The sequence below is a fragment of the Castor canadensis genome, chromosome 2 (assembly GCF_047511655.1).
Source record: "Castor canadensis chromosome 2, mCasCan1.hap1v2, whole genome shotgun sequence".
NCBI classification, from domain to species: domain Eukaryota; kingdom Metazoa; phylum Chordata; class Mammalia; order Rodentia; family Castoridae; genus Castor; species Castor canadensis.
Genome location: NC_133387.1, coordinates 77,485,808 through 77,513,628, shown reverse-complemented (window position 1 = coordinate 77,513,628; position 27,821 = coordinate 77,485,808). Strand labels below are relative to the sequence as shown.

At 34.9% G+C, this 27,821-nt stretch overlaps 1 long non-coding RNA gene across 1 annotated transcript in view; it reads left to right on the top strand.

Annotated features, from left to right (window-relative positions):
- LOC141417355 (uncharacterized) overlaps positions 1-27,429 on the top strand; it is a 30,141-nt gene extending 2,712 nt beyond the window's left edge. Inside the window, exons 2-5 of the long non-coding RNA XR_012441890.1 lie at positions 4,297-4,414; positions 25,522-25,700; positions 26,252-26,364; positions 27,201-27,429. This is a non-coding gene — a long non-coding RNA (uncharacterized lncRNA). The remainder of the gene's footprint in view (positions 1-4,296; positions 4,415-25,521; positions 25,701-26,251; positions 26,365-27,200) is intronic.
- The last annotated feature ends 392 nt before the right edge of the window (positions 27,430-27,821 follow it).

Genomic DNA, 27,821 nt, shown 5'->3' with positions numbered 1-27,821 from the left:
GTATTCCTATAAATGATGCACCCACCCATGGCTAAAGATTCCAGAAAGACAAAATTTGGGCTACACGCACACGAGGGGACATTCTGTGTCTTACAGATATAGCTGAAGAATATATCCTAAAACACATAATAAGTCTCTTATAATTCCAAGTGTACCTTCTTCATAGGATTGGTTGGCTATATAGATAAAATCATACATTTATTTTTAAATTTTTTCCTTGTTGTGCTGGGTGGGGGTATATTGTGTAATTTACATAGGTTCTTACAATGTATCAATTATGTCATACATGCATTCACCCCGCCAACCACCCTCCTGCATCCCCTTCCCCCGATTCCTGGAGTACTTTGAACAGGTTATCGTTTTTCATATACTTACGAGTGTACACATTAAGCACAGAGTCACCTAATGTCAGCTGTTGTACCTCACATGTAAGATAACATGCATTTTCTAAGATATTTAAACTTTCTTCCTCTTTGCTCTTCAAATTTTCTACCCCTTTGGTGTACCACCCCTTAATAAAAAGAAGATCAACTCCACTGTGTAAACAGCAGCAAAATGAGCTTTCATTTTCTTCTGGACGAATACCGTAGCAAAATAAAGGTGGATATGGTATTAATGCTTCATTTCCTCCCAGCCCCCATGACTCAGGGTTTATATAAATAGAAAGAAGGAACAAAGGGAGGTATGGAGGGAGAAAAGAAGGGAGGAGTAACTTCATATGAATCGCTCCTTAAGGTAGGATTACATACATTTACCCATGCTCAAAATTCATTGTCTAGTTTCCAGGGAATAGTCAAGACACAATATCTCATTTCTAAAATATACTTAGTACAGGACTTCCTAAGACAAATCCGAGGCCAAACATGAGCCCCACTACTTACCAGAATTTAGGAAAATCACTTAGCTTTCCCTTGAAGTTGACTGGTATTGAAGTTGCTAGTGCACACTAAGATTTGACAATGTTCACTCCCTCTCCACAATAAGTGATTTACAAAAATAAATCATAAAAACAAAATAGGCAATCTATGATCCTCCATCAGATAGAAATGCATCTTAAACATATCTTCTTTCTGTTTTGATTATTATCTATTCTGTACAAATCAGTGAGACATGCAGTGTTATTGCTGGTTTCTTTGAACTGTGTTGAAACTTGCTTTACGGCCTAATATATTCTGATGTCTTTGCTTGATATTTTTGTAACTGGGAGAGGTTTTTTAACATCTCCACCATGAGGGCAATTTGTCAATGTCTGCTAGTAATTCTGTCAGCCTTTTTTCTATACATTTGTTAAGTTTGTTTAGAATTATTACAGTTTCATGGTAAAATTAGGTCTATTATATAGACATTCACTTATAATCCTTGTACTCTTAAAGAGTATTTTTAAGTCATTGTAACAGCATTATCTTTCCTCTCTGTATTATATACTCAGTCTACATTTTGTACAGCAATATATGAAGTTCCAATTTTCCCATATGGCCAGCACCAGTTACCATCTGTCACTATAATAATGGCCATCTAAGTAGGCAGAAGTGGTGTCTTAGAGTAGTTTTAATTTGTATTGCTCTATTAGCTAATTGATGTTAAGTATCACTTCATGTGCTTGTGGGCTATGTGTAAATTTGGAGAATATCTATTTATATCATTTGCCAATTTTTTATTGAGTTGTCTTTTGATTGATGAGCTATAAATGTAATTACACATTCTAGATACAAGTCCCTATTCACATATTTGGTAGACAAATATTTTTACCCATTCTATTAGTTAATTTTGCTATCTCAAAGTGTCACTTGAAGCACAAATGTTTTGTTGTCACAATGTCCAATTTGTCTATATTCTTATTTTGTCACTGACACATTTATTTGCATAATAAAGACAACATTGCTAAACCCACAGTCATAAGATTTATACCTAAATTTTATTCTAAAAATGTATAAATTTAATTCTTACATTTAGGTCTATGATCCATTTTGATAGATGTTGATGTATAGTACTGAGTAAGGGATCAACTTCATTCTTTGTGGATATCTAGTTGTCTCCAAATTTTGTTCTTGGGGCTAGAGGTGTGCCTCAAGCAGTGGCATGCCTGCTTTGCAAGTGTTAAACCTTGAGTTCAAACCCCAGGACTGCCAAGAAAGAAAAAAAAATATTTTCTTTCCCATTGAATTGTTGTGGCACCCTTGCCCAAAATAAATCAATTGTATTTATGTTTAAACTCCCAATTTTATTTCATTTGCCTCTATGTCTGTCTTTATGAAGACAGTACTACACTGTCTTCATTATTGTAACTTCACAGTTTCAAAATTTAGATGCATTAGTTTATCCAATTTCATTCTTCTATTTCAAGATTTTTGAGTTCTAAATTTCTAGTTTCCCATCTGAAATTTAGTTTGATCTCATTTTCTGCAAAATGATTCCTCTAGATCTTTAAAATATTTTAAGTTTGTGGTAATTTGTTATATTGGTGCTAGAAATTAATATAGAGTATAACTATCTTATCACTATTAAGTCTATCCATTCTTGAACATGGATGTCTTTCCATTTACATGTTCATTACTTTATTTCAATGATATTTTATTATAGTTTTCAATTGATAAGTCTTGTATTTATTTTTAAAATTTAATTATAGATATATTATTCTTTGGGTGCTATTATAAATTGAACTATTTTCTTAATTTCATTTTCTGATTATTACATATATAATATATATATATACATATATATACACAACTGAGTTTTGTGTATTGACCTCATATTCTGCAACTTTGTTGAACTAGTTTATTAGTTCTTAGAGTTGTTTTCTTTCTTTCTTTCTTTTTTTTTTATGGTACTGGGGCTTGAATTCAGGGTCTCAGGCTTGCTAGGCAGGCTCTCTACCACTTGAGCTACTCCACCAGCCCTTTAGAGTTGTTTTCTTATATATTTCTTAGGATTATTTATATACAGGGTCAAGAGATGATTAAAACTTTTCCTTTCTGATCTCAATTCTTCTGATATTTCTTGCCTAATTTCCTTGAGCAGAACATCTAATACAGTGGGAGAACAGAAGTAGAGAGAATGCGCAAACTTGTCTTATTCCTGATCTCAGGAAAAATGCTTCCTGTCTTCCACTAGTAAGCATCATGCTAGCTGTGGGTTTTCATGGGTTTTTTTTTTTTTCAAGATTGAAGGAGTTCCCTTCTCAGTTTTTTTGCATAGATGTCCTCTGACTATCCTTACCAAGATTTAGATTTTCTTGAATAAATGTCTTCCCACTTGGTGTATGCTCTTAAAATAATTTACAAAGACAGTAAGTTGTTGCTGTCTATAATTTTCACCAATCATTATTTCACTGGAGAGTGGTTAACAGAGCTCCTCGTACGACTGCTCCTAAGGTGTTTCATCATTATTATTTTTTTGTGGTACCGGGCCTTAACCTCAGTGCTTCACCTTGAGCCACACCACCAGCCTTATTTTTATGAAGGATTTTTCATGATAGGGTCTTGCAAACTATTTGCCCAGGCTGGCTTCAAACTGCAATCCTCCTGATCTCTACCTCTTGAGTAGCTAGGATTACAGGCGTGAGTCACCAGTACCAGGCTTCATTATTATTTTTATATAAAAATTATGAACTAGGGAATGCATATGTTTGAGGGAATGAAAGGGTTTATTACTTTCATAATTGATGTCTCTGGGAAGAGCAGGGAAACCTTCCAAGCAGGTTGTACATACTTTTTTGATTCTTGAGCTTGAGTACTGACAACATGGAAAGAACTATGCAAACACACAATAAAAGTCAGAGATTCTACTTCTTTTCAATAATTTATTGAACAAACAGAAAATAAGGTCAAAGAAGACACTCCCAAGCAACGTTACCAGATTGATAAGCTGATAGTGCCCAGACGAAGAATACACATTTTTTTAAGTGTATGGAAAAGAAAATTATAATTTCATAATACTAAGGTTTCATCTTCACTCAGTTTTTGTCTCCTAAAGGCGCATGAACTTGCTTACTGAGCTATGCTTTCTGGTCAAGTTCTAGACACTTACTCAAATCACTTGTATTGCTGATACCTGAATATGCCACTTTGGGTTTAATCATGTGAAATAATTCACACAGTAAAAGCTGAAGTTTGCTCTTTTTCATTTTTCCATTCCCTGATATGTCTTCCCTAATTATCTCAAAAAACAGACGATCTTGCTGAAAATACTGTCTTTGCTATATAATGAAATCTGAACTAGTCTGTAACTGACAAAAAATGAAATGAAAAAGTGACTAATTGCTTTGTTTCACTTCTCTCTTGTGTTTTTCAATTTCAGGATGGAAGAGACTCTGGTTAGCAGCTTGAGAAGACGGATAAAGGAAGGTGGAAGAGAGTAGACAGTAGTGGCTAATTGTTGAACTAATTTTCTAGGAGACAATTCAGGATGGAATCAGGTCAGCAGCAAAAGCATTACTCCTAGAAAAGTATACACTTACACAGACTTCTAAATGTTCTTGAATAAATCTTATAGAATTCTATAAATTCTTATAGGATTTATATTCTATAAGAAGGTGGGGGAGGAGGAAATGGGAAATTAAAAATGAGTTAAACATCTCAATTAATGCAAGATGATTAAGATTGACATTCTGCTGAACAACATTGTCTTTATAGTTATTAATACTGTACTTAATCCTTAAAATTTTGTTAAGAGAGTAGTTCTCATGTTAAATGTTCTTACTATAAAAAGTAAAATTACAAAAAAAGAAGTGAGATGATAAACTGAAACTGTGGGTTGGGAAAATTACACAGTTGCAATCGTTGCTGAGTAGGTTATAGAATGCCCATGGGAGTTGAATAAAAGGATTATAGGACAGAAGTGAAGATAGGCTATATTTAAAGTTTCATGAATTTGCATCAGTTTATGTGCTTTGGTCACTTGGTACGGTATACCTGTCAACCCAGAAGTAGAACAGACAGAGCAGATAAGTGCTAAAAACTATCCTGAATTGCAGGATAGACCTCCAAACAAAAAGCCAGCTAGGGTTGGCCAGGGTGAGTAATAATGCGGGAAAGACCAAGGGGCAATGATAGGACACAAGATCCTAGACCTCCTGAAGGCCTGATGAGGAGCAGGATGAGGACTGTTGACTGCAAGGGAGAGAAAATATTTGGAAGTTTGTGACCAAAGAGAGTTAGAGAACATGGAGGGACTGAACAAAGAAAGTACGAAGATTATTCTGAGGATAATTTGAAGCTGAGTAGAGCTGATGACAATTAGAGTTGGTGGTTTGCACAGAAATTGTGTCCTGTCTTAGAAATAGGCCCTCAATGGCCTATTTCTGAAGAAATCACCTTCCTTTTAGTCTACCAGTGACTGCTAGAGTTGAGTCAAATGTAAAATATTGGGGCAAGGTGGGTCCTCATTCCCACATGCTGAGATCATCCTTGCTGAGTCACCTTTCTTGTTTCTTGCATATCCAGACAATGAAATTGAAGAAGTGTAGAAATGTTAACTGTGGGTAAACTTTGACCAATGGGAAGTGGGAGTGAGAGTTCTTGCAAAGAAATTCCAGCATACTAGAACATACCTGCTGAGTCTTTGTGCATGTCTTTCTTTTTGCACCTGGTTGAGAAGGACAGCTAGGAGAATAGTCCACTACATTGCATTGTTCTTTCCTTGTCTTACTATCATGTTTTTCCTACCATGTCACTATCCCAAGCTTGTACTTCCTCAATAAAAGGTTAGTATTAGAATATTTGCTTCAGGCTCTGATTTGTAAAGAACCTAGGGTAAGACATGAAGTTTCAGCAGGTAAGTTATCATCAGCTTAAGGAGTGTCAAAATGTGGGGCAAATCTAATAACAAAATTGTAAATTTACTAAACTGGGGACTTAGAAGAATAAGATAGTATATACATGACCATAGAACATCAGCAACTTTCAAAATAATGTAAGATAGAAACATTGCACTGAACATTGTATTTAAAAGAAAGAGTGAACAACAATGATCTCAGGGACACAGAAAGTGTTGTTATAGTTTGAAGACATTCCTAATAATTGTAGTACTATGAGACAGGAAAAATATCCAAAAGAACATATATATATTGATACACATACATTTATACTTACATATCTTAAAGAACATTGATTAGCTGAACAATTTTGTTTTTGTTATTCTGCTTTTCATTGAATAATATGAAAACAATGTTCATTTATTTTCTATTCACAAAGTATTTACATAGGCTTAGTAAGGGCTAGGTACTCTTCTGTGTGTTTAGGATAAATAGGTTAAAAGAAAAAGATTCCCAAATCCTACACTTCAGAGGTTACATTCTAGCAGGGAGAAGTAGAAAGTAAATAGACATGATGTCTAAGTAAAACAAGTAACATGATAACAAAGTACTGTGGAGAAAAAAAAAGAGTAAGGTAAGGAATATAAAACTTGGAAGATGTTGAAGGAATAGAATTTTGCAACTGAAAATAAGACAAACTGCACTGGTGGCTCACACCTGCAATCCTAGCTCCTTGGCAGGCCGAGATCCTGAGGATCGCAGTTTGAGGATAGCCTAGGCAAAAAGTTAGTGAGACACTATCTCTAAAATATAAAATAACCAGAGCAAACTTAGCTTGCATCAGCTAATTGTTTCTATTAGCTGATTCTCTTTCTCTTTCTCCAGGGGCTTTTGCAAAAAAAAAAAAAAAAAAAAAAGCATATATATATATATATATATATATATATATATATATAATCTTCTGGAAAGTTTTTTTGAAGTACAAGTTTTTTCTTTTTGATTGATGAACACAATGTTGAGATTCAATCACTACATGAAATGCCTGGCTGTTAAAACAAAACAAAACCCCCTCAATGGCTATTTTCCAAACAGCTCCAGGGAAGCTCCTGACAAATCAGATGCCAGCTTCAGACAGATTTCATCCCACCTTCATTTCTTTCCTCTGCTCTCTTTCTTAAAGAAGGAAGTTGATCTCAGTGATTTCAGTCCATGCATTAAACAGAAAACAATAACAAATGTGCAGAATTCATATTTTTCTAAAGGGAACTTAAAAACTGCTGCTACGTGTTATGTACAAAACTGGTTTATGCCACATGAACAGAGAATCACAAGTTTGGTTTTGGTGCTTTTGGTTCCTCTTTGTAGTCCCAAATTCAGAATGAAAAGAAAGCCGTTCTGTATCAACCATCTAAGCAATAAATGTTATGTTTTAAAAAATGGCAACAAAATTTATTTTATTAAAAAATATAAACTGGAGGCATGGGTCATGTGGTAGTGCACCTGATTTGTAAATGCGAAGTCCTGAGTTCAAACCCAAGTCCAACCAATAAAAAAAGAAAATAAGATGATCAAGGCCTCCTTGGGGAAAGACACCGGAAAAAGTGAAGGAATGAGAAACATGGATAGCAAAGGGATGGAAATTTGAAGCAGAAAACACAGCTAAATGCAAAAACCTGGTGCAAGAGCTCATTACTGAGAATTAGCAAGGAAGCACAGATGCTGGATTGGAGCAAGTGATGGGAGAGTGGACAAGGACAGGGAGGTAATGGGGGCAAGGCAGATAACTTAAGGCTTTGTGGGCCATTACAAACACTTTGGCTATTATTTTAAAGGAACTTGGGAGCCACTATGGAGTCTGGACTAGAGAAGGGCTATAGTCTGCCTTCCATTTTAGCTAGATTACTCTGGGTGTGCATTGAAAAAATAACTGTAAGGACAATAGGTAGAAAACAGGGAGCCCAAGCAGGAGGCAATGGCAGAAATCAGCTAAGATATGGCACTGTTGCAGGTGAAAGTTTCACCAGTACAGTGCTGAGAAGATTCAGAAGTCTGGATATGTTGAAAAGAGAAGCAGTGGGAGGTTACAACTGACTGGAACTGGGGTGTGAGAGAATCCAAGGAGTGAAGAAATGACTCCAAAAATTTTATCTTCAACACTAGAAGAATGAATGTACCATCAGCTCAGATGGGTAAGACTGGGTTAGAGCAGGTTTTACAGGAAAGATGAAAGTTTGGTTTTGAACATTTGAGGTTTGGCATGTCTTTCAGATATCTAAGTGGAAATACATGGAAAAAGTTAAGTATATGAGGACAGCATGGATCAGTAAACTTTTTATTAAGGGCCAGATAGTGAATGTTTTAGGTTTTGCAGGCCATATGGTCTTTGACACAGCTACTCTGCTGTGTCATGTGCAAAAGAATAGGTATGGCTGTGGCTGTGTTCCAATAAACCTTTAAACATTTTTTTTTTTTTGTGGTACTGGGATTTGATTTGAACTCTGGGCCTCAAGTTTGCCAGGCAGGCCCTCTGCCACTTGAGCCATCCTGCCAGCCCTAAACATTTTTTTTTTAAACAAAAACAAACTGTTGCTGACTTTGGCCTAAAGGCTGTAGTTTGCTATGTCTGGTCTAGAGTTTGAGAGAGAGGTCTCAGCTGGAATAGTATATTTGGGAGTTATCATCAGATAAATATTTCTAAGTCCATGCTAATTTGATGTACTATCTTACCATTTCACATTTGATATTTGTGTTTTCCTCCTTGTAGTTAATGATCATATTTTCTTTATTGCATATCTATTTTCTTCAAATGAGAGACAGTAATAAACTATTGATGAAATAAGACCAATTTGATGAAATAAAAAGAAAAATCTTAATGGAATTTTTTAAAAAACAATCATAAGTTGATGAATGCATGTGTGCAAAACATATATTAATATGTAGTTTGCTTACAATGTGTACATATACTTGAAGATTTATTTCAGATAGGCAATGTTATTCAGATTAATCAATCTGTATACACATTAACAGCATACATGAATACACATATATGTACATACATAGTGCATAGAAACCAAGAGTGGAACTGTATTGTGAAATCATATTTAAGATAAAGGGGAAAGGCTATAGAGGCTATGAAAAAATGAGATCTGAACTAAAAAATCTAATAATGAGATTATAACGATTATTCAAAGCAATATTGATCACAAAAATAAAGTTTTAGGGCAAAGAACTAACATAATACTAATGATGAAGGAGTGTTTATGGACTGGGAGTATGACTCGAGTCGTACACACTTTCCTAGCAGGCATGTGGCTCTCAGCTCAATACCCAGTAGAGTGAAAAGTAAATAAATAATTAAAATAAAAGAGGATTTAATTATCAAGGAGATAAATCAACAATGCTCACTGTTTTTAAAAGACTGAATATCTGAGAAAAGTTTGAATTGTAGCTTTGAACTAAGCTCCATTATTATATAGCCAACTTTTAATTCCCCAGGAGACGTTCACCACATTTCCATAATCAGTTTTCAGTCAATTAGTTCATTTCAGCCTGAGCACCCTTCCAGCCTTCCATCTGAGTCCTAGTCTTCTTACTGTCCTTCTAAAGAACATAACCTATTCTGTACAAGATAAAATCTTCCTAGCCACTGTTTGACTTGATGGAGGAGATACTTCCCAACCTGAGCCCTAGCTTCACTAGGGATTCTCTACTGGGGACTCAGCTCTGCCCAGTGCTGACTTGGGTGTGTGGTGCCCTGGTAGGGCAGCCTGCTGGGGATCAGTTACTTGTTTCACCAGGGAGCCTCAGAAGGACTTCCTTCTAAGTAGAAAAGTGTGTGAGCCAGATATTGACCCCAAAACAGTATTTCAATTTTTGAATGAAGCCTCATATCTGTTAGCTTTGTTCACATTCTAGATTCATTTATGAATATTAGGAAAAATGAGGCTGAAAGTAAAATGCAAGAACTATATTCACTAATCACTCTGAATCACTGAGGCTCAAGGATTCATTAGGTCAAAGAACAAAGATTGTCTTTGAATCTCTTGAGTTTAACACATAAGTATTGAGTAAATGTTGAAATAAATGATGCATGATGAGATGAATGAACAACTTCCAGGAAATACACTCATAAAATTTACTATATATACATATGTATCCTAAAACCTAGGAGCTTTCATATTTTCCTCTCATAAAACTTAGTACTATTTTGACATTTCATAAACAAATATCAATAGAAGCTAAAAATCTCCACAATTGTTTTAAATAAATGACTTTTCATTTTCCTTTTAGACATTGATACTTGAATTGGTTCCATATAGTGTTTTGGCACTTCTACATACAATTAAAAGAAAGGTCCATTCAGCAGAAGTGGCTTAAAGAATCTTTCTCTTGGAATTTCCAGTTTTTCATGTGTTATACACAAGTGTCATAACTTCAACTTTTCTCACAGTCCTTCAGGTATTCATTTGAAATGTTGCCTAGAATATGAAGGTCAAAATATTTCCAAGCCAATAAATGGCACACACAAAAACTTCAACTAAAGTTTGAAAATTTCTAATAAAAACACTTAAATGTCAAATATAAGTTGCTATTCATTATAAATTCAACATCTGAAGACTGTTTTGCATTTCTTGTTTAAATCCTATCTTTGCTTCTCTCCCCTTTCATGTACTTTTGTCAGGGCTGGGGAGGAAGCCTTCATAGCTCTACTTAAAGGTCTAGGGTCTGCATTTAGCTGCTGAATTTAGCCTAATTTTATGCTTATATTCATTTTGTCTGTCTTCCAAAATTCCAGTGAATAAAGTAGTATATCCTTGGATGGTAGACATATGGTAAATATTGTTATCTCAAAAAATCATTGATCCTGAGTTCAAATCCCAGTCCCCCCAAAAAACTCCAAAAAGCCATTGACATTTATTTTTCCAGAGATCATATATATCAAATTATAATTTGCAGTAGTCTAAGAACATAATGTTAATATTTTAATTCATTCTGAAGGAAAAGTTAGAGCTCATTATGAAATATTTTTACATAAAATTATTCTTAAGTGGAATTGACAGTGATAATTAGGTATTGTAGGAATGGCATATGATGCATAATTTAAAAACTGCCTAATTCCATAAGGAAGGTTGTACAATACATAGCTTTTGTCTGCTTTCTAACTAGAAGGCAAAGTTGACCATGCCAGGTAATGTGGAATTTAATCTAAATTTTATTTCTGATCATCAAATACATATTTCTGTATATTATACTGGAGTTAGATTATAGGGTTTCTAAAATTCCATATGGTTAAGATAAAAATTAGTCACTATATTTGCTATGACATGAGAATGAATCAGGGGCCCACAGACAACAGCTCCTTTGTATGTTGGTGGCATCCTTGTTTCTATTAAATTGCAATTTACAGTGTGTGATGAAATGTTTGCAATGACATTGTGGCTAGAAATGCATTTGTTCTGTTAGTCAGTTCTCTGCTGTGGTAGAGTACTGGCAATTTTATAATACCATTAAAAGTCAAGTAAATAGCATCTACTTCAAATCATTGAAGAATAATGTCAATACTCCGCCATTTATATTACTTTGCTAGAAATCAAACACCTGCTAGACTCCCATCTGAATTTTTCAATTTAAAACACTACATTATGCATATTTTGGAAAATGAAATGCCACCTAGTCAAATTCATATGGAATATATTTTCCTCTAATGCATTTGGTCTCAAGAGTCAAACACATTGAACATAAGACTGTTTAGATACTAATTTAAAGTGATGGTACATCTTTCGTTGTGGACTTTTGTCCTTTCCACAGAAGAGATTACTTCAGTTGCTACTGAAGTAAAGGCATTCTCACTGCTACAAAAATTCTCCATGATTAATTACATCTTTAAAATAATTATGTTCCAGCAAATATCCCAGGAAATAGTTGTTTTCCCGAATTCAATACACTGTTAACACAGATTCTCTTGGTTTTTTAATCTTGTATATTTATAAACTTATTCATTTAAATTGTTCTTAGTATATACTGATGAAAAGATATTGCTTAACAAAAATTATAAAGTATCACTTATTGGAAAATAATTTTAATAGTTTTATTTTGTTTCTGAATGAGTTTTCATTAATAATATGAGGAGGCTTCATTGCAGTAATTGTACTTATGCATACAGTGTACTTTGAACAAGCTAATGACCTTCATTTTATTTCTATTCCCCCTCTTTTTCATCCCCCCTTTTTCTGTCTTTTATATACATGTAAAAGACAGACATATATATATATATAAATATATGTTTTACAATATACATATATATGTATAGCATAATTTGATTCTTTTCACCCTTCAGTGTCTTTTCCTTTCCCCACCTCCCTCCTGTTGATTCTCCCAGATCATCCCCCTTTCACATTCATGTCCCCTTGTCATCACCACAAATGAGAAAGAACATATGATATTTGTAAGCCAGAATCTTATCAGCACTCAGGACTTTTTCCCATTAAATGGAGGAGTATTTATGAATCTTCTTCATATAAAGTTTATTCACAACTACATTTCTTAAGCCCAATAAAGTTTGTCCTGTGGTGCCTATCTTTTTCCTTGAGTCTCTCTTCTGAGAGAGTTTCATGCCATACTTTGCCAAGTTTTTCAATGATTACTAGGAAACTATGGTACTAGAAATGAACATTGCCCTAAAGAGATGAACAGATCTTCCTCACAATGTCCTCATCTGAAGAATCTCTTGACTGTTGATTATTGCAGAGTAGAAAACGCCAGAGGAAGTCTTTCTGGGAACAGATGGTATAGGCTCCACAAGAAAGGACGAGAGGTTTGGGCTTTTTGTCTTACCTTTGTTTGTAACTGTGGTAGGAAATTATAAAGCCTTCCTGAAACAATATTTTGTAGGACATTAGAATAATAGTTTTACTGATGTTATTAAAATTACACCTTCTAAAAACTTTCAACAAATGTCACTTACTTTTCCTATCTATTTATTGACTCACTCATTTCTTCTTTCCTCAGTAATAAATCTTACTAATTGAGATGAATTAGTTATTATCTCTGCCTTTGAAGAATTCAATCTTGTATCCCTCCTTTTCTTACAATTTCTCTCAGCAGCCCCAGTAGGCTCTTGAGACATTAAAAAGACAAGAAGTAAGACATTCTAGTTGTATCAATTTAGTTTCAACTTGTTAGATTCAACCATAAACCATGTATGTGAAGGTCCTGCTCAGTTACACAGTCATCATAAAGAAGAAATTCTGAGAATTAGTTTTGTACAGCTTTAGATACATTTACTGTTTTTGATGATTCAGTTAAGTGAGTCTCAGAACTGAGGCTGAGTCATTTATAGAAATTTAGGTTTTGTAGGCAGGGTGCCAGGTCTATCACATCTATACCCTATAACCCATTTCCTCTGCCACACTCAATGTCAAGCTTTTCTTTAGGCACCAAAACCTCAATGTGCCTTCAATTGCCTGAGGGACTTGCTACAAATAAAGATTCCTGAGGTTATTTGTGTACTCAATTATAGTCTCAAAGGCTGGCCCCAGTCACAACTCTCATGCACGCTGAATTTCAAACCCCAACCTGAATAGACAGCTGAAGTAACTTCTTCATTCCCAGTCATGTTTGTAGTGTTTTGTCTAATTACTTTAAATATCTTTGCTAAAATAGTCTAAAAAATCTTCAAGGGGTATTTATTGTCCAATGAAATATCTTTGTATGACTTCTGGGATTCCAAAAAAATGTAAGTCTAGCCAAACTTTTAATTTACTGCCCATTCTTAATCTACCCCAAAACTTATGCTAGATAACTTCATGTTTCTTAGATATCGCTATTATGATACCTAGTTTTGTTTGCTGTGTTCCCTTTTCCCGTTAAATTCTTATTTAGTCCAGTTCAAATGCTTCCTCCTCCTTAATGCTTACCTGGTTTTCTTATCTGGATACAATCTTTCTCCTACTTTGGGATTTCTCTAGTCCTTTATATTTATCTTATGCTAGTGATTACATTTTACCTTACATTACAGTTACACTTGCACTTCTCATTCTCCCTCTAGACAGTAAACTCAATAAAAGATGATGTCTTATTATAGTTGATACTTAATGTTTTCACCTACAGCACAGACTGTTATGGTCTTTCAGGCCCTGATCTTAGCAGAAGTGACCTGCATGATCTATTGAGGTCAGGAATGAAAGGACATTAATTGTTCTACATCTCCAGTGAATCAATGTTAAGCACAAACTATGCTTAAAATGTTGCTCTGCCACTCCACCACTCATTTCATAATTAGGCATGGCACCATTTATGGGATGTTTGCATTCCTTTTTTCCCCTAATAAACTTAAATATTGGTATATATACGTTATTACAACTTTCTCAGTGTTTTTCATATACGACGCTTATGCAATCTTGTTTATGTAAAAAATCCTTTTTATTAGTATATGATAGTTATACAGAGGGTTTTACAGTGACATTTCCGTATATGCATGTATTATATAAGATTTGTAAATTGATGGGGGTTATGGAGTTAAAAATGTTAAAAATAAATCATGATGTGGTATCTTTAGATACTTCACTCATAGCATGCTTCTCAGTGCAGGTCCAAAGTGTTCATTCTTTAAAAGTGAGGTACATTATTGCTTTTTTCTTAATGAATTGGAATAAAAGTTCACTTTCGCATAAATATTTAGTGAAAGCACTCTAAGAGTGCCTATTTTACATGGAGGGAAATAAAGTAGTTGGCAGGAAGAATTAGTGGCCCAATATGGAAGATAATTATCTAGAAATTATAGAAATGGAGAAACATTAGAAAAGAAGTTAAAGTAGCAGGAAATAAATTACTTACAGAACTCATCTGGTCAAATTAATGTTTATAGATATTTTTGTTCTGCATTGTTGATAATTAAAATATGAGGTGTAAGATTATTTCTCAAAATACATTTGACTATTAAATTTTCTTTATTTTCCTTAAAACCTTAATAAATCTAAAAAATTAATCATGAAATGTAGCTTGAAGAGCTGAAAGCATTGAAGGAAGTTTAGTAAACTTCAGGAATTTGAAAAAGACATGAACATTAAAAAGTATTTAATTTAACATATACTATACCATCATTTTGAATAGTTTCTTGAACTTCACAGGTTTTTTAATCCAAAATTATTAATATTTCTTTATATTACCTATTGTCACCACTAACAGTTGTTTTGGTATCACTAGCAGGTGTTTTTTGTAAAGTGAGAGAAAGAATATACTATCACATAAACAAGTTTCTGAGTTACTGATAAAATTGTGGCATTCAGTAAAAAAAAAATCTGTATTTTTCAAACATTAGCACTGTATGCATGCGTTGTTTTTTCTGTTGCACCTGTAACAAATGACCACACATGCAGTGGTTTAAGAGAGATTTATTATCTTATGATTCTGTGGGTCAGAAATCTAGTATCGGTCTTCCTGAACTAAAATTAAGATGTCATGGAGTACGAATTGCTGACAACAGGGCTGCCAATCATTGCTAGTAAGAATACAAAATGGCATGACTACTCAGAAAGACAGCTTAGAAGTTTTTTTACAAAGCTATAGCCTTGCTGGTAGAGTAGGTCAAGTGGTAAGAGCACCTGCCTAGAAAGTGAGAGGCTCTTCATTCAAACCCCAATGCCATAAAAAACAACAATAACAAAAAAAACCCTATAGTCTTACCATGCAATCTAGCACACCTAATACTTCCTTAACTAATTTGAAAGGTTATGACTACATACACACCTGAACATGAATTTTATAGCAGTGTTATTCATTATAAAAGATGTGAATCAACTCAAAAGTCTTTTAATTAGTTGAGTGGATGAACAAAAAGTGGTACATCAAGCTGGCATGGTGGTTCACACCTATTATCCCAGCACTCAGGCAGCTGAGGCAGAAGGATCATAAGTTGGAGGCCAAGTTGGGCTACATAGCAAGACTGTCTCTAAAAAACCAAAACAACAGAAAGTCCACAAAACCAAAAATGTGGTAACACCCATTCAATGAAGTACTTTTCAGCGATAAAAAGGGATGAGCTACCAAGCCACACAGAAACATGGGTAGATCATAAATGTATGTAGATAAGTAGAAGAAGTCATTATGCAAAGTGTACTTAATGTACCTAATTAACTTTGGAAATATTACATATATTACTCTGGAAAAGGCAAGTCCATAAAGATTTTAATGGATCAGTCACTGTTTGGTGTCTTTTAACCACTTATGGAATGGTTAGATAAGTGAAGCAGAGAAGTTTTAAGGACAGATAAATTACTATCCATGAAAATATGATAGATATGTGGAATCCCTATGTTTGCCAAAACTTATAATTTCAGAGCTGAAAAATTGACTTTTAAATATATGTACATGTTTAAAATAATTAAAAGGATGCAAGAGTAAGTGTGCATGCCTGTTATCTAAGCTACTCTGGAGGCAGACATAGTAGGATAATGGTCTGAGCCCAGCCCCAGCAAACACGTGAGACCCTATATGAAAAAAAAAACCTAAAAGCAAAAGAATTGGGGCATATCAGTACTGTACATAAAAATCATTATTATTATTATTAAATCATAGTAATTTAATAAGTCATGGGATCACAGAATCAAACGAAGGATGTAACAAAAGTATAAATTATATTGTAAATTATGAAATAACTTCATTAATGAGGGTTAAAGGAAAAAAGTGCTCACCTAATTAACTTGGGAAATATTACATACAAAATTATTTATGCATCTGTGTATACATGTATAAATAGATTAAGTGCACACATATATTTCTTTACTCTGCTATTTAAGGACACTGAGAAGCAAAGATTCACCAGTGTCAATGAGCACATGTAACACCCAGATCTTGGTTTCTAAAACCACTTACCATAAAAGTAACCAAAATTTCTTGAACAAAAAAATGAATGATTCTAGGACTGAGCCAGGCAATGTATAAGATGAGCCTTGAGTACCTTTTAGTACCAGAAATAAGAAAGTAATAAACACACAAAAAAACCCCACATTGATGACAGTGTATTAAAGGACATAGGCACCAACTGCAAAGGAGTAAATAGACAACATTGCCTCATCAAGTTGATGAGGGTAACATTTGCAGTGACAGGACAAGTTGATAGTATGTACTCTCCCCAATTCCTTAACCCCATTCTAACCCTGAGAAAAACATCAAACACAGCTCTTTTTAGATAGTGCCCATTACAATTGCTGTGACTATGGTCATGGGTGGTAATTTTTTTGGATCTTTGTCAAAATGGCCAGTCAGACTCTTTTCCAATTCTCCACATTTGAAACTAGACTTTAATGTTGAATAAGGAGGATTAAAGAAATGAGATAGAAAACTGTACAACCTATAAAGTTGGTCCTAAATAGCCATTCTGAGAGATCCTCCAGGCCCACAGTCTTCACAGATGTGGCTCACCTGGCTTCTCGGGAAGGCTTCAGATGAATGTCCCTAGAGATGGGGAAAACCCAGATTGCTAGGTGCTGAGAATGGCAACTGGGGCACAGGATGTGAATTTCTCCCCCAAGAAGACAAGCTTTCACTCTGTGACCGACAGAGTCAAAGGGTCAAAGAGTCTCATATTTTCAGTTGTGTGCCAACACTTACCTCCCCTGACAGTTTATATGGCAACTTCAATAGGATATTTTAGTGAAAACTCAGACCAAAGACTAACAACTAAGCAAATGTCTTACAGACTGATGGGAAGTTGAAGAAGAGTGTTTTCTCCTTTCTCAGCTCCAGGGAATGTGGTCTCAAAGAATTGTACCAGTAAGTGTTATAATCTCGTGGATTAGGAGTGGGGATGAGAGCAAGAATAGTTTGAATATTGTTTTTCTTTTGTTGTTTCTGGTCTATCCCAGAGGCTGCCATTCATTGTCTCACAACTACCTTTCTCCATCAAGAAAGTCAGTAACAGCAGATTGCATCCTTCTCGTGCTACCATCTCTGATTCTCTTTGTTTAGCAAAAACTCTGTCCTCTAAAGGTCACATGTGATTAGACTGGGTCCACCTGTTTAATCTTGTTTCCTCTTCCCACTTTAAGATTCATAACTCTAATCACATATGCAAAGTCCAACTTAAGATGGCAGTCAAAAGCTCTGGAAATTAGAACCTAGACATCTTTGGGGAGCATTATACTGCTCACCACACTGAAGATTTGTAGGTTTGTATGTATCTGTAGTTAGCCACTGCTTATTTTCTCCTTTAGACATCCCAAGCATAGAATCTTAAAATTAAATTAATCTTCTACTAAATGTGTTTGGTTGGGAAAACTTAGCTTAAAGATTGAGAATGGGGCTGGGGTGTGGCTCAAGTGGAAGAATGCCTGCCTAAGAAACACGAGGCCCTGAGTTCCAAAAACAGCAGCAGAAAAAAGAGGATAAGGATTGAGAATGTTCCTCTGCAGTCTCTTAGTAGATTTGTCAATCTGCCCATTTTAATTCCTAAACATGTCTCCAATCTATCTCCACCAACGACCTATTTGTGGTGTCTATTTACCTCAAAAGCATTTCTTTGCTGGAGCTTTTTGTTTTGGTTTGTTTTTTGGTAGTACTGAAGTTTGAACTACCACTTGAGTCATGCCCCTGCTTCTCAGAAACTTTTCTTTGGCACTTGCCAGCTGGTAGAACTGATCATATGAAACAATGTGCCCGTGTTTTCAGCCATAATGAAACTTACAGTCTAGAATGGAAAACATGCATTGAACACCTAAAGACATGTGATAAAAGTCCTGGAAGAGGATATTTTTTCTTCCTGATCAAGTATCTCTGATTTAGTTGTCAAAAACCAAGGTTCACTATCCAACATAGACTTTCCTTTTCTTCCTTTATTGTTTCATATGTTAATTCTGAAAAATTCCCAAGTGTAATTATCCCGAGCTACTGGCTGGCTTTGAATTGATTTATTTAGCCTAAATAAAAAAATCATGACTTGCATTAAAATTTTCTAATAATTATTTAAAAAAAAACCCAAGGTTTGAAATTTGTCAGTTTTCTAAGGAGAGGCCATCAAGTCAGCTAATTGATAACAGTGAAGTTAAGATGTCTTTATCTTTTCTCTGATTTTGGAAATGCTGATTCAGGTAAAGATGGAAAATGAAACAAGGAAATTACATATTAAGTACAGCAACTTGGGTTAAATTAAAATCAAGCAAAAATGGCCTCTGGAGTCCAGTTTGATCAGTTGTTTAAGTGGAGTTAAATTTCAGACTTTATGACCCCACACTAGATTTAATGAATCAAAATGCCTGAGATGTGGCCTGGAAATACACATCTTATATGAAAGTCCATGAGGTTGTTGTACATATTAATACTAGGAAGTTATTAAACCAATTTCAACATATCTCTGCTTTTAAGGAGTCAGGTGATTACATCAGTCCTACCTGGATAATCCAGGTAAATGACCTCATTTCAAAGTTAATCACTTGTGCAAAGTTTCTTTTCCACATAAAGGATCTAGAGATTAGGAGATGGGCAATTTGGTGGAGAGGACATTATTCATCCTACCCCAGCACATATTGACCTGGAGAACACTTTTTAGCTGCTACACACCAACCATTAGGATGATTATAACACATTCCTTTTGCCTAGTTGAAAACAAGAGTGGAGAGAAAACTAAGAGACATGCTGTGAAAACTTTTTGCCACTCAGAAAATAGAAACTTTAATTCAAAATGTGCCTTCCAATGTTGTTTGCAGCTCTCCATTTGGCTTCTGAATTATCCTTTTATTTCTTTTTATTATTATTATTATTATTATTATTATTATTTTGGTAGCACTGGAGTTTGAATTCAGGGCCTCAAGCTTGCTAAGCAGGCACTCTTACCACTTGACCACTCCTCCAGCCCCCTCCATTTGACTTCTACTTCTAATCCTATTATGTGTTTAATTTGATATGAGTAAGTGGCCAATAGCTTAACAGCTGTTTCTTACAGATGCTTCATGTGGCTGTAAGAATTTAGAATTGTTTAGTAAGTTATCAAATGTCTATAGTGTGTTAGATGTCATACAGAGAGATTATACTTTCTAATCTCTGTATGAGAACAGGAGATGGACACTAATTTGCCTTACCATCTTTGTACTTATTAACATAGAATCAAGCATTTTATACACTCCACAATCCTTATTTTAATATAATATTCTCATATGGGTTGCCATCAGCTTCTAATTGTTTGAGGTTTATATTGTTTGTGATCTGTGGTTCTTTTTTTTGTGGTAATTTTAGGAACTTAGTAAGGAGCTGTGTATTGAAGTCCATGATATTAAACTTAAGTTATTGAAATATTCATGAGATAATGGACAGTAGGATACAACAAGGATATAAGAAAATATGTCAGGTATTGGTGGCTCATGGCAGTAATCCTAGCTACTTGAGAGACTGAGATTCTGAAGATTGAGGTTCCAAGCCAGCCTGAGCAAAAAAGTTCATGATACTCCATCTCAGTTGCAAAAAGCTGGGTGCAGTGGTGTGCCTGTCATTCCAGTCATAGCAGGAAGTTTAAAATAGGAGGATTGTGGTCCAGGGCAGCCTGGACAAAAAGTGAGACACTATCTCCAAAATAACCAGAGCAAGAAGGGCTGGAGGTATGGTTTAAGCAGTAGAGCGCCTGACTAGTGAGCATGAGGTCCTAAGTTCAAACCCCACTACTGCCAGAAAAAGAAAAGGAAGAGGTCATGTGGATTAACACCTGCTTTATCCTTTATTCTTAAACTAACCACAGTTTCTTGAGGTGAGAAATAACTCCAGGCATTTGGAATGAAAGGTGCCATAATCAAAGTTATAAAAAATGGCAATACAATGAAGTAAAAGCTTCCAACAGTGTGTTATACTTCTTGTTCTACACAGAATATCAATCCTACACTCCAGAAACCCCACAAAGACTTAACTGTTTCTATCACACGTGTCTACTCATAGATAGAAATCCAGTCCAGATGTGCACTCAAGGAAAGGTCTTCATACTTTTAATTGGAACTTTCCTGCTCAGTGTCAAGGTTAACAAAATGTGTATTCACTGGTTTCTGTTGGAAGTTTTTTGAGGCAAGAACAATAGTAAATAATAACCCCTGAGCACCAATGCAAATCTAATTTGTATGAGGAAGTATTACAACAAAGACATTTTCCTAAATGAGGAATACTTTGAAATAACATGATCACATCCCCAAAAATGATTATGTTGAGTCTATAATCTGACATTTTACTACATAGAGATCTATGTTGAGAAACATAAAAGAATATGCTAATGAATTCTACTGACATACCAGGCCCATTGTGTTATAAATTTCTCTAAACCTACTCAATGTCACCTAGAACATAATTGAAGAGAGGATATGTCACTTTTGTCTACTCGAGGAGATACCAGGAATTTTTCTCTTCATGTACTCTTTAATTAAAGCTCAGATGTCTTTCTTGGATCTGACGGTATAATCAGAGAATGCTTTTAGTGGATTCTCACATAGAGCGTAGAGGAATCTGGAAGTTAAAGTATCTATAATATAGTGGTAGCCACACAGGCTGTCAAACATCAGATAAATTTAACAAGAAGACATAGTTCACGTTACAAAAGGGTTTCTGTGTGCACCACTCAACAGGTGGCTTGTCATTCTAGCAACTAAGGACCAGTTCCCCATTATGTTTCTACACTTAGATGAGTGGTAGAAATAAACAGAAACGTCTTCTTTTTCTATCTGTCCAAGCGCCAACCCCTCATGTTTCATACAACAATCAAGGTATGATATAGCATATGAAAAAGTAGAAATTAAAATATCAAAAGAAGAAACTTATTGGGCAGAACAAGGGAATGAAAGATTATAGAAAACTCATCTATTATAAGCTTCACTAGAATTAAACTGGCATTTCTACTCCTAACTCTTGACTTATATCCAAAATGCTTCCACTGCCATTAAACATCTACAGGTGAATACCCTGTAACAGTCATTTGTTTTATCTTTAATATGCAAATAAAATCTCCATTTTGTAGAGGAGATAAACCAATTTGGATTATAATACATATGGACATGTCACAAGGAAACTCCCTGTTGTAGCTATCTTAAGCAAACAAAAAGGTCATTTTTTTCATTTACAAAATTGGAGAACAGTTCCTGCATGAGGGAGGAAGGGTAGAGCCAGTGGGAGAAGGGAGGAGGTGGGAAAAGGGTGTGAGAGGGTGAATATAGTGTAAATACAGTGTACATATGCATGTAAATGGAAAAATGATACCTGTTGAACTTACTCCAGGAAAGGGGGAGAGGAAAATGAGAATGATTGAGGGGGGTGAATTCAAGTATGATATATTTGAAATATTGTAATAACATTTGAAAAAGCTACAATGTACCTCCACCTAGCACAACAATAAAACAAGTCTCCATTTTTCCAATATTACATTAGAATGCCTGAAGGCAAAGAGATGGACAAATTACTCAATGTTCCATCCTCTCTATTGATCGCATACAACTCCTGATGTCATGGAAGATGTTTCAGATCAAAGAGATTATGAGGTTGATGGCAGTCAATGAAAAATGCTAGTTTAGCAAAAGTAAATTCCATAATTTTATGTATCTGTAGCAAATAAGCAGATTCCTCTACTTTGGAGAAAGTAAATACATTCCACCATGTAGACAACTTGTGTTGTCTTCACTTAGAGGAGAATATAAGTCTATGGTGAAGAAAAGATTGATTATGAAGGGAAGCAGCTCATAGACAAATTCAACAAGAAAAGAGAGAAGGCTGAAAATGGAAAGAAGCCTAATGGATTTGGAATTTAATATATGGTTTCATCTATTTTTCATACTCTATCCTTAGTCCAATGATTAGATATCATTGAACATAATGAAAATGCCACATCTAATAATACAAGACAATAAAGAGCACTCGTTACACTTTTCTAAGACATACTAGTGTTCATTCTTTCAAGACAATTTTCTTGCACTATATGAGGGAGAAAGGGCATTTCTTTAATTAGACATATTCAGCCAAAATTGTTCTCTAAAATAAATACCCTGTGGTGCCTTCTTCCGTATCCTTTTTCACCTGTGACATCATCAGAAGCCTTTTACACTACAAAATTGGCAATTAGTGAGTCACATACAATTACATCAAGATGATAGTTTCTAAGAAAATGGGAAACGTGAACTATACCCATTGATGTCATTATTGTAAGCAACCATATCTAAATATATGTGTATCTTATAATTATAGAGTAATCCAAATCCATTGGTGCCACTGCTGATATAAACATTATTAGGATTTCAACAACCATATGTACAGTACGTAGAAAAATCTACCGTTTAAGGAGATACTACCAAATGATTCTCTGATGTTGAATCTGAGAAAATAAAACTTAGATATATTCAAATGGCATGAATGAGACAGATAGAATTGCAATTCAATTCAATCCAAGCTTCAGCTCCTTGCACACTGGTCCTTTGGCTCTTCTCTTTATTTATAACTAATGAGCTTTTCACATTTAGACATGAGCTATGTCTGAACTTAGTATGTTTTCCTTATTCTGCCTTTAGAGATGATCTAACAAGTACAGGATCCCTCATTCCTCTTTAGTACCAATTCTACTAGTGCTTAGTGCCTCATGATATACTACTATTGGGTCAGATTTGGGGTCTGTTGAATCAGTTGTCATTAAGCCATATGTGAGACTGCTATCAATGGAATAAATGATTCACGAAATACTGAATGACTACCATTTGATCAGGACCATGTTAGGCATGGTGATACTGCAATAACTGATTCGTATATTTAAGGAGCTTGGAATCTGGCTGGGAAGTCTAGATTAACAAACAAATAAGAGTAAAGAAAAACAGAGTATTCATGAGCCAACACTTTGTTATGCAATTAACATTCAAAGAACGGGTATCAGTGGAACCATTAGAAAAGGTGTAACACAGTGGATCAGCCTAAGCTAGAAAATAAAGAAAGGGAAGGATTTGGACAGGTAAGAAATAAAAAGCAAATGAATATTCAAAACAATGTGAATGCTATGTGTAAAGACAAACAGGTGAGGAAAATGATGGTGATTTGTTGAGCACTGAGAGACAAGTATCACCCAGTTTGACCAAAGCAGAGAGGAATCTGAGTAACAGTTACAAGTGAGTTTGAATGTATAAGCAGTAACCTGACTCTGGATACAATTTTGGCTTGGAGAAAACAGATCCTTTTAGGCTAAACAAGAGATGTAGTAACAAAAGCTCTTTATTATAACACATAAGCCTATGATCTCAGTGGCTTAACATGATACACATTTATTTTTACTTATGTAAAGTACAAATCAGTTATTTTTGGAGACAAGTTTGCAGTTGAGTTGATTAAATAAATGACATCATATCTTTTATATAGCTTTCTGACACCATACATTCATTATTATTAAACGTAGCAAACATCTTTTAAGTACCTACTATATGTTTTTAACTGAGGCAAAAGGCATTATCCTTGAGGAACTCCTGGCAGGCAAGGAAGCTAGACACAAGAAAAGAATATTTATCATCTGTTGTGGAGCACAAACATAAGCAGTATTTTTAAGATCATGGAAGAAAAGAGCTCAAATGAGAGGCTCCTGATGACAAGTACTTGACATTCCAATGGGAGCAGTTGCTCTAAACGCTTAGAATAAATACTGTAAATCTCCCACATTGAGTTGGAAAGCACCTGACCTTTAATCTACTGTTTTTATCAACTACCAAAATCCATGCCATCACTGCTCTTCAAGTTCAAGTTTTTAATCTTTCTGTGTCTTCTTGTGTTCACTAAATACCCACATTTCTTATGTGTTGATGTCCACTCCCGAACAGAACATCTTCATTTATAACACAGGCATATTGGGAACTGGAACAGGAAGAAATAGGTTCTTACACTGACTTTACCTATGACCAAGTGTGTATGTCTTTGAGAGTCTTCAGAATTGTAATAATTTCCATAATTACTGTAATAATTGTACCATAATTTATGAAATTCTTCCAGTTCCAGCTTAAAATGATATATTTGTAATACTTTGGTTGAAATTATATTTCTTCACCTTTCTCTTCAGTTTAGTTTGACACTGTTACAGACACGCAGATGTTTGGGGTGTAGGCTTTAACACCAGACTGACTACATTGAAATCCTGCACGTGGATTTGATAGTAAATCTCTCTATGCCTCAGTTTCTGTGAAATGTAGATAATAATAGAACTACTTCCTTTGGTCAATATGAAGATTAAATGAACTAACTCAGGGAGCCTAAAACTTGATTTGTAGTGCCTGTAATGTCCCAGAAATTCTTTTCACTAGGTCAAAAGGAGAGCCATTTATCTAAGTAGACCAAAAAACTTAAGTACTTGTGTCCTTGAAAATATAATGTTAATGAAAATATAATAAAAATAATGCAAAATGAAAATATAATGTATTATAATATAGTAATGAATTAATATATAATATAATGTCTTAATGTATAAGATAATGAAATATTGTACAAAATAGAGTAATAATGAAGTATTTCTGTTTTATTCTTAAACATTGTGTCTTATTAATAAAATGCATTTTTCTTCTGGGCATCACACAATTTCTCTGACTTTGGAATCACAGTGAGCACTACTACCCTCATTTTCTTCCTCAAACAGATTTTCACACAGACATTTTGTTTCAACTGCCAAGGCCAGAGCTTTGGAAAGATAAAACATAATCATAGGTCTATTGCATCCAATAAGGTTGAAACTGTGACACCTGGAGCTAGAAGATCAAGCAGTGTCTAATACTTACCAAGTATCACATTATTTCCTTCAGACATTTACAGATATCCCAGAGAGGCCCTGCGAGTTTGCTGCAATGCTTCACAGATGCACAGTTTGGGGATCAGAGTTAATTTAGGTAAAGCAGTGAGAATGCTGCCTGCCAGGTGCCGGTATTCCGTGATGTTTGCTACTTGTCTACTTTCTCTCTCATTCAAACAAAATTCCATAGAGGTAAGTTTGCTTCATTACAATTACCTTTGGGTAAGGAAATTGAGCTTCCTGAAGGCCAAGCACTGATACTAGGAAGGGGAGAAAATAGAATTTTCATTCAAATTTCTTTGGATACAATGTTTATATAACCTCTTTCCAATATACTGTGCTGTCTCCTTCAGGTTAAAGATGTATTATAATATAGTAATACTGATGTTTTAAATGTTTTTATCCATGCATGTGGCATTTTGGTAAGAAAGGTATGTCCCTACCAGCTGAAGAGCAGTTCCTATGTTGTACTGACACTGGCTGATTTAAGTTTTTCCTTTAATGAAATATTTCAAACAAACAAAAGCACAAAAGGTAATATATATTTGTCACCAATATTTCGCAGACATTAATATGCTGCCATTATTTGTTTCAGTTGTTTTAAATAAATAAAATGTAAAGCTATGCATCAAATTTCTGTCTATTCCTTCTGTACTCTTCTCTCTCCAGAAGGAGACTCTCTTCTGAAACTGTGTCAGTGCTGTGCACATTTCTGACATTTTTTTCCTTTTGTTTTGTGGCAGTACTGTGGTTTGAACTCAGGACTTCATGCTTGCTAGGGAGGTGTTCTACAACTTCAGCCACTGTGCCAGCCTACTGTGCTCGTCTTTGCTGGTTGACTATATATAGCTGCATGGTAACTACCAGTCATGTGAACTCTGGAGGGTCAAGATCAAGAAATTTATCATTATATTTTTCCAACGTTGCATCCCCTATGCCTAGAATACAGCCTGATGTTTGGTAGACACACGACAGGTTTTCTGAAGGGTTAAACAATAGAGATAATGTACATAAATATCATCATAGTATGTAGTATCTTCAATTTGCATTTTAAACATTATTTTCTAAGATTAATCATATCAATATATAGATAGATGACATTCATTCATCTTAAATGCTATAAAGCTGATTCTTGCATATATGAACAGCAGATTAGCTGTTTCTGTAAGAATATTTAGGCTTTGCTGTATTCAAACATGCTGCACTAGAAATTGTTGTGTATGTGATAATAATATTGAGATTTTAAAAGTATTTTTGGGATTGATAAAATTTACTATCATAATAAATGCAAGTGTTGGTAGTATGCATACCTGGTGAGACAGAGCTTGGCAGAGTTAGTAAAGTGTAAGAACTCAGATCTCATGATCTAGCTATCCCAGTTCTAGGTATAGGTTGATGAGGACAAAGTACAATCGTGGTCAACCTCAATAATTTTAGCAATAAAAACCATTTGCTATTTTCTCTTGTTCTGTCATTTGTTTATGCATAATATATTTACCTCAATACTTAGTGGCTAAAAATAACTGTTTTGTGACTACCATACTTTTTTTTTTTGGCTCAGTGATATAGAAATAGAAGAGTAAGGTAGTTGTTTCTGCTCCGTGATATCTGAGGTTGTAGGCTGGGCACAGGAATCATCTGGAAGAATCTTTATTCTCATGTCTGAAACTAACTGGTGCTGACTGTTGACAGGAACCTGGGCTGGGACTGAGAGCTGGAAAATCTACATGTGATCTGAGCTTGCCTACATGATGATGACCCCAAACTACCTTGATGGCTTAGAGTTCCACAGTGGTGTCCAAAAAGTCAGATGTAAGTTATGATGAGCATTTCTTTCAACACAGACACAGGTCAGTCTAGAGTAAAGGGGAAGAAACAGGGACTTCATCTCTCAAGGGGAGAGCAGCAAAAACATATAGGCTGGAAAACATTGCAACCATTTTGGGGGAAAAAATCACACCTGTTTATATCTGTCTAGTCTTTTTCTTCACTTTATCTCTTACTTTCTCATTTCCATTTTATTTCCTAAACTTGATTGCATTAGGGCCTTTATATATGTATATAGATGTACACACATATATGGCACAACACATATACATGGCACACACACATATCTGCATTTATAACTTTCTTTCTTTTTTATGTCCTTTATTCATATGTGCATACAATGATTGGGTCATTACTCCCCCCTTCCCCCCGCCCCTCCCTTCCCCCCACCCCCTCTTTTCCACCCCCACCCCCTCGCATTCAAGCAGATACTGTTTTGCCCTTATCTCTAATTTTGTTGAAGAGAAAGTAAAAACATTAATAAGG